Genomic DNA, 8,104 nt, shown 5'->3' on the forward strand with positions numbered 1-8,104 from the left:
TATGTTCAGCTTTAGCAAATATTGCCAAACAGTTTTCCAAAGTGGTTGTACCAACTTATAGTTTCACAAGCAATGTCTAAGAGTTATTTTTGCTCCATAGTCTCACTGAAGCTTGGCATTGTCAGCCTTTTTTAGCTTTAGGTATTCTGATCGCTAAATTTTAAACACAATTATTGTAAGACCAATAGGCTTATATGCCCATTGCACAGTAACAGACTCATTACACTGAGACAACAGAGTTCGCAGCAGAACGTTTAATAATAGCAGGGTGCTGAGTGAGGAGATGGCAGGAGACCCTCAAATCCATCTCCCTGAGGAAATCTGGGCTGGAGTTCTAAGAGGATCATGGAGCAGGAGGGCCTGGAAAATTGAGGTCATTGATTGGTTGGAGCAAGATGGATGAAATCATCAGGATTTGGAAACTGCATTCTTTGCTGAGTCAGTTCCTTGTGGGATCCTTCGAACTAGCTGGTGTCAGTGGGGTCTTTCAGATCAGCTGGCATCAGTGAGGTCCTTCGGATCAGCTGAGCCAGTAGTTTCATCAATAGGCAGGACCTGAATAAATACCTCAAAGGGAAAACTTAACATTTCATAACATTCAGGTTGTTATCTATGGAACAGTAAAGGGGAACCGTAGGGTCCATGGGATTCTAGGACAATAGGCACCAAACAACTATGAGGAAGCAGGTCAGAGAGCAAGCTGACCTCATGATTAATGCTAAACATGCTGCAAGCTTGGTTTATTTATCTCCCTCTCTCTTTTTCCTTGATTAATTTTATGAAGTTTATAAGGATGGCTTCACAATATCTCATTGGGATTTTAATCTGTGTTTTCCTGATTACTAACAGTGTTGAACACTTTTTCTTATTTATTGGCCATTTGATTTTCTTCTTTTGTTAAGTGGTAGTTTGAATCTTGGCTCATTTTCCTATTGAGTTTTGTCTTTTTTATGTTGATTTTCTGTTATTTGTGTATTCTGGATACAAGTCCTTTGTAAGTTATATATTTTGCAAACGTCTTATCATTCTGCGGCTTGTCTTTATACTTCCTTACTGGTATCTTTCGATGGACAAAATTCTTAATTTTAATGCAATTAAAGTTATTAGGATTTTTAGTGTCAAATGACTTCACTATAATAAGGAGAGAGCCATAAAGATAAAGAGCTATTTTGCCAAAGACTAGATGAATCACATTTCTAGCCTGTTACAGAAAAATAGAGCACACATGATATTGATGTGTTTTTTAATTAAACAGGGAATAACACAAGTTTCTGGTGACGAGCCCTTATCAGAACTCATTACACAGATGCACAGGGCTCAGTTACAAGGACCAAGACCTGGAAATAAGCCTACCCATGAGGCTAATACTCTATTTCATTTGCTAATAATTTCAAACCTATTACTGGTTTCTCAATTAGATTTAAAATCCAGTCCAGCAAATGGAATCCATTCTCCTTCAACATAATATATAATGTGTGAACTTGCAGGCAGAGTATAGTACAGAGAAAATGAATGCTGGGTAATACATAGTAAGCTATAGATGTGTAGGAGAGGAAAAATATCTTATTCTCTACCCATCCTAGGTTCATGGCTGTGGGCCTTATACCAAAAGAGATTAACAAGAGAAAAGCATACAAGTTTATTTCATATAAGTTTTATGTGATATGGGAGCCTTAATAAAGAAATGACATAAAGTAACAGTTGAACTCGTGCATTTTTATACAAGGTTTGATGAAGAAGTAAATAGTCGTGGATAAATATGATTAGAGGACAAAAGGGTATGATCTAACGGTAATAAACCAGAAGAAACTTAGCAAGATCTGTTCATTCAGATTCTTTTCTGAGTCCCTATGTCTTCAGAGACAAGAATATTCCTTTCCGCTGGGTATAAGGAGCTGTGATAGTTAGTTTTAGGTATCAACTTGACTGTGTTAAGGGATACCCAGATAGTTGGTAACACATTATTTATGTGTAGATCTATGAGGCTGTTTCTACAAGAGATTAGCATCTGAATCAATAGATCAAGTAAAGAAGATCTGCCCCCACCAATGTGAGTGGGCATCATCTGAGCTGTTGAGATCCCAGATAGAACAAAAAGGCAGAGGAAGGTATAAACTTTCTCTCTCTTCTGGAGCTGGAACATTCATCTTCTTCTGTCCTCAGTCATCAGAAATTCAGGTTGTCAGGTGTGTGGACTCTGGGATTTACACAAGCAGGCCCCCAGTTTCTCAAGTCTTCAGTCTTGGGCTGAGAATTACACTGTTGGACCTCCTGGTTCTCAGGTCTTTGCATTCAGACTGAATGACACCACCAGGCTCCCTGTTTCTCCAGCTTGCAGACAGCATACTGTGAGGCTTTACAACCTCCATAATTATGTGAACGACTCCCCATAATAAATCTCCTTCTTATCTGTCTAGCTCTCTCTTTCTCTATATATACTGTTTATTGACTTGTTTCTCTGGAGAACCCTGCCTAATCCAGGAAAGTGCCTCTAAAATGAGGGTTTTATGCTTTAGGGTAGAAGGGAAAGAGTAATGTGAAAGTGATCTTCTTGCTTCTGCTGTTTTCTCAAATGACAAGATGACACATTTTGGAGTAGTGTATCTTGGACCCCATCAGATGATTTACTATCACTGGGGTGGAAAGCACTGAGAAGGAGCAGGAACACTGGAGCTAATAATTAAGTGGTTTTGTTAAACTATGGAATTTCGAGCTTTATACTGAAATGATGGTCTATTGAAGGGCTTTAAGCGTGGGACTAACACAGTTTTGTAAGTAGGGTCACTGGCAACCGTGTGGAGAAAGGGTTGAGATAAAGGGAGTGCGACTGAAGGTTCAAAGCCAGCGGCCATTAAATGGAGAAGTCCCATAATATTTAAACAATAAATTCAAAAAAATTAGTGATTATTCAGGGGTGAGGGAGGTGGAAAAAGCAAAACATATCCTAAAGTCCTAAAAAGTTAGTCCAGCAAGATATTTTATTTACAAATTGGGTTCTGACATCACAAGGTTTTGAGAAACACAGTGTCACTTTCTTAGGTGAACACTGGAATAATAAGAGCTCTGATAACTAATTTGACAGAAGAAATCTGTTTATTTTTGTTTAATCCAGTAGTTCAAAATTTTATTTTATCAATTAACATTTATTTTTGCATAGTGTATATTAATATCCTGCCAGAGACTAGATGAATCATATTTCTAGCCAGTTACAGAAAAATAGAGCACACATGATATTGACATGTTTTTTAATCAAACAGATAATAACACAAGTTTCTGATGGTGAGCCCTTATCAGAACTCATTACACAGATGCACAGGGCTCAGTTACAAGGACCAAGACCTGGAAATAAGCCTACCCATGAGGCTAATACTCATATTTTATTTCATAATAATTTCAAACCTACTATTGGTTTCTCAATTAGATTTTAAAATCCAGTCCAGCAAATGGAATCCATTATCCTTGGACATAATATATAATGTGTGAACTAGGTATAATTTGTAGTTCTAAGTTTGCCTAGAACTCAGTTGGGAAATATTGGTCTAGGATGGCCTCCAGGGAACTCTGGCTTGTTTAACAGATTAAAGAAAGGGTGGTTTCACTGAGTTAGCAAATACTTTAGTAAGAGATCTGCAGAATAAGACAATAGGTTTAGTTTGCATGTTTTAAAATCCATAAGGATATCTCTAACAAGCAATTGAATAGATAGGCCTAGAGCTCAAGGGTGAGAGCTGGGGTGGAGGAACAGATTTGGAAATCACTGGTCAAACTCAAAGAAGTTAATTATATTTTTAAGAAAAGTATTTATAAGTAGAAGGAGACAAAGACCTAAGAATGGTGTTAATGGCACCATTTACTGAATTCTTTCCCCATTGATTTATCTGTTACGGATGTTATATTTCACATATATAGGTCTGGTACTGAGCCATCCATTATGTTCCATTACCCTACTTGTCTATTTATCTGCCAATATTATGCTACATTAATAGTAATTAGCTTTATAGTAAATTGGATTCTGATAAGGCAAATTCATTCACACTGTTCTTCAATCTTTTCTTGGCTATTATTAGCCCTTTGACCTTTCAAATATACTTTAGGATAAGCTTATCAAGTCCTAGAAAATACCACTATTAGTATTTTTATTGAAATTACACTAAAGTGATTAGTTCAGGAAAAACTGTTATTGTTATTATAGTGAATCTACTAGTCCATGAACAATGGTACCTATATCTCACTATGTATTTATGCCTTCTATATTATATACTTCAATGTATGTTTCTATATTGTATTTTAATATACTTTTCACTTCAATATTCTTTTCTGTATTTTGAAGGGATTAATGCTAGGTACCTTGTGATCTGACTGCTGTTTGTCAGATTCTTTTTGCCCATCTTCTTCCATTTTCTGACTGGCTATTATTGTTGTGTAAGAATGATATTAATTTTCATATGTTGATTTTGTATTTAACAGCCTTGCTAAACATTTTTACTAATTTAAGGAGTTTGCTGCTTCTCTTTAATTTTATCTGCAGACAACCTGTCAGGTACAGATAAGGAAAGTTTGATGCTTCCCCTCCAGTCTTTTCACTACTTTTATTTTTCATATCTTCTTGCACTGCCAAGGACCTCCAGTATAATTTTAAATTTAAAAAAAGATGTTCAGATATGGCAGAGAAATTGAAATTATCAGACCAGAAATTTGAAACAACTATGATTAATATAGTAAGGGTACTAATGAATAAAGTAGACAGCATGCAAGGATAGATGGACAACATAAACAAAGACGTGAACATTCTAAGGAAGAGACGAAAATAAATGCTATATAAATAAAAAACACTATAGCAAAAATGAAGAAAAAATGTCTTTGATGGGCCTATTAATAGGTTTGATATGGCTCAGGAAAGAATCTCTGAACTTGAGGATATCTCAATAGAAGCCTCCCAAACTGAAAAGCAAGGAGAATAAAGACTGAAAAAAGCAGAACAGAATATCCAAAAACTGTGGGACAACCGCAGGAGGTGTAATATGGGCATAATAGGAATATCAGCAGAAAAAGAAAGAGAGAAAGAAGCAGAAGAAATTTTTTGAAACAATAATGAAATTTCTCCAACTTAATGTCACACCAAACCACAGACCCAGGAAGCTCAGAGAATACAAAATGGGGTAAGTGCCCCCTGCAAGCTACACATGGGCATATCATATTCAAACTACAGAAAATAAAGAAGCTCTCCTCCTGCCACCCAAGATGCGGAAAGGAAAGAAGTCCAAGGGGAAGAAGGTGGCTCTGGCCCCCATGGTCATGAAGAAGCAGGAGGCCAAGAAAGGGGTGAGTCCCCTGTTTGAGAAAAGGCCTAAGAATTTTGGCATTAGACAGGACATCCAGCCCAAAAGAGACCTCACCTGCTTTGTGAAATGGCCCCGCTATATCAGGTTGCAGCAGCACAGAGCCATCCTTTATAAGCAGCTGAAAGTGCCTCCTGCAATTAACCAGTTCACCCAGGCCCTGGACTGCCAAACAGCTACTCAGCTACTTAAGCTGGCCCACAAGTACAGACCAGAGACAAAGCAAGAGAAGAAGCAGAGGCTGTTGGCCTGGGCAGAGAAGAAAGCTGATGGCAAAGGGGACGTCCCCACTAAGAGACCACCTGTCTTGGTGGAGAACAAGAAAGCTCAGCTTACTGCATTATCAAGGGGAAGGCAAGACTGGGGCATCTAGCCCACAGGAAGACCTGCACCACTGTTGCCTTTACACAAGTTAAGTCAGAAGACAAAGGTGCTTTGGCTAAGCTGGGGGAAGCTATCAGGACCGATTACAATGACAGGTATGATGAGATCCGCTGTCACTGGGGAGGCAACGTCCTGGGTCCCAAGTCTGTGGCTTGCATCACCGAGCTTGAAAAGGCAAAGGCTAAAGAATTTGCCACTAAACTGGGTTAAATGTACACTGTTGAGTTTTCTGTACATAAAAATAATTAAAACAATACAAATTTTCCTTCAGCCAAAAAAAAAAAAAGATAAAAAATTCTAAAAGCAACTAGAGAAAAAAAATCTAACCTATAGAGGAGCAAAAATCATAATTACATCTGATTTCTCCTCAGAAAACGTGCAAGTAAGACAAGAGTGGAGTGCAACATTTACATTATTGAGATGAAAAAACTCTGCCAACCTAGAATCCTAAACCCTGAGAAATTATCCTTCAAAAGTGAAAGATAAATAATTACTTTCTTAGACTAACAAATATTGAGGGAAATGTCACCAGTAGACATTCCTTGAAAGAAATATTAAAAGAAGTTAGAGAGAAGGAAAATGATATAGGTCAGAAACTCAGATCTATATTAAAAAGGAAGAATATCGGAGAAGAAGCAGGTTGAGGTAAAAGAAAACCTTTTATTTGTCTTAATCTTATCTTGATTAATCTAATCTTAATGGATAGTTTGAAATAACAGCAACAGTGTATTATATATATATGCTTATGTATAAGTGAAGTGAATGACAGCAATGATACAAGGGATGGGAAGGAAGAATAAGGATTATTTTGTTATAAAATACTTGCATAACCATGAAGTAATTTGGTGTTATTCAAAAGTGGAACTGGATTAGTTGTAAATGAATGCTGTAAAATCTAAGGCAATCACTAAAAAAAGTAGACAAGGAAGTACAACTTAAATGTTTTAAAAGGAGAGAAAATTGAATCATGTAAAATGCTCAAAACCTAAAAAGGCTGCAAAATTATGGAAGTCAAAAATAAAAAAGAAAGAGCAAGGGCAGCAAATAGAATCAGTAGCAAGTATGAGAGATGTCAATCTAACTATATCAGTAAACACTTTGAACATCAACTACTTAAATGCATTAATTAAAAGTCAGATTGTCAGAGAAGATTAAAAAATCCCAAATTAACTATACATTGTCTATAAGAAACCCACCTTAAATCTAAAGACACATATAGGTTAAAAGTAAACAAATGGATAAAGATACACCATGCTAACACTAATAAAAAGAAAGTAAAATTAGCTACATTAATTTCAGACACAGAATATTTCACAGTGAGGAAAGTTATCAGGGATAAAGAGAGGTATTACATAATGATAAAGGGATCAGTTCTCTAAAACTAATAACAATCTGTAATGTGTATGCACCTAACAACAGAGCACCAAAATACATAAGAAAATAATTAATAGAACTACAAGGAGAAACACAGGAATCTACTATTATATTTGGAGATATCAATATACTCCTATCAGAAATGGGCAGATTCAGCAGACAGAAAATTAGTAAGGTCAAAAGTGAACTTAACAACAACATCAACCTACTGAATCTAATTGATACTTATATAATACTTCATCCAACAAGAGCAGAATATACATCATTTTCAAATTCATATAGAGCATTCACCAAAATGGACCACATTCTAAGTCGTAAAACACAGATTTTAAAAATACACATCATATAATGTCTGCTCTCAGACCACAATAGAATTAAACCAGAAATTAATAACAGAAAGATAGCTAGAATATCCCCAAATACTTAGAGATTAAACAACACACTTCTAAATAACACATGGATCAAAGAAGAATTCTCAAGAGAAATTTTAAAATATTTTGAAATAAATAAAAATGAAAACACACCTTATCCAAAAGCTGTGGAACATAGAGAAAGCAGTGCACAGAGAGAAATTTATAGCATTGAATGCATATAGAAGAAAAGAAGAAAAATTTAAAATCAATAATGGAAAATCAATAATCTTTGCCTTAGGAAACTAAAGAAAAGAAGAGCAAATTAACTTTAAAGTAAGTAGAAGAAAAGAAATAATAAGAATTCGAGAATACATCAATAAAACTGAAAATAGAAAACCAATTTTAAAAATCAATGAAACTAAAAGTGTTTTATTTAAAAATATCAATAAAATTGATAAGTCTCTAGCGAGGTTAACTAAGAAAAAAAGAGAAGATACAAGTTTCTAATATTAGAAATGAAAGAGGGGATATCACTATAGCTCCAATGCACATCAAAAGGATAATAAAAGAATACTTTGAACAATTCTATGGCCACAAATTTGATAACTAAGATGAAATAGAACAATTCTTTGAAAGAAACAATCTGTCAAAACT

The 8,104-nt window shown here is 35.5% G+C and overlaps 1 pseudogene across 1 annotated transcript; it reads left to right on the top strand.

Moving 5' to 3' along the window:
* Positions 1 to 5,222: 5,222 nt before the first annotated feature.
* LOC116536707 lies at positions 5,223 to 5,993 on the top strand (annotated as a pseudogene). Its single transcript, XR_004262765.1, has one exon. The product of XR_004262765.1 is annotated as a 60S ribosomal protein L7a pseudogene (transcript).
* Positions 5,994 to 8,104: the final 2,111 nt, after the last annotated feature.

The sequence above is a fragment of the Sapajus apella genome, unplaced genomic scaffold (genome assembly GCF_009761245.1).
Source record: "Sapajus apella isolate SASKATOON/1434 unplaced genomic scaffold, GSC_monkey_1.0 scaffold103, whole genome shotgun sequence".
NCBI classification, from domain to species: domain Eukaryota; kingdom Metazoa; phylum Chordata; class Mammalia; order Primates; family Cebidae; genus Sapajus; species Sapajus apella.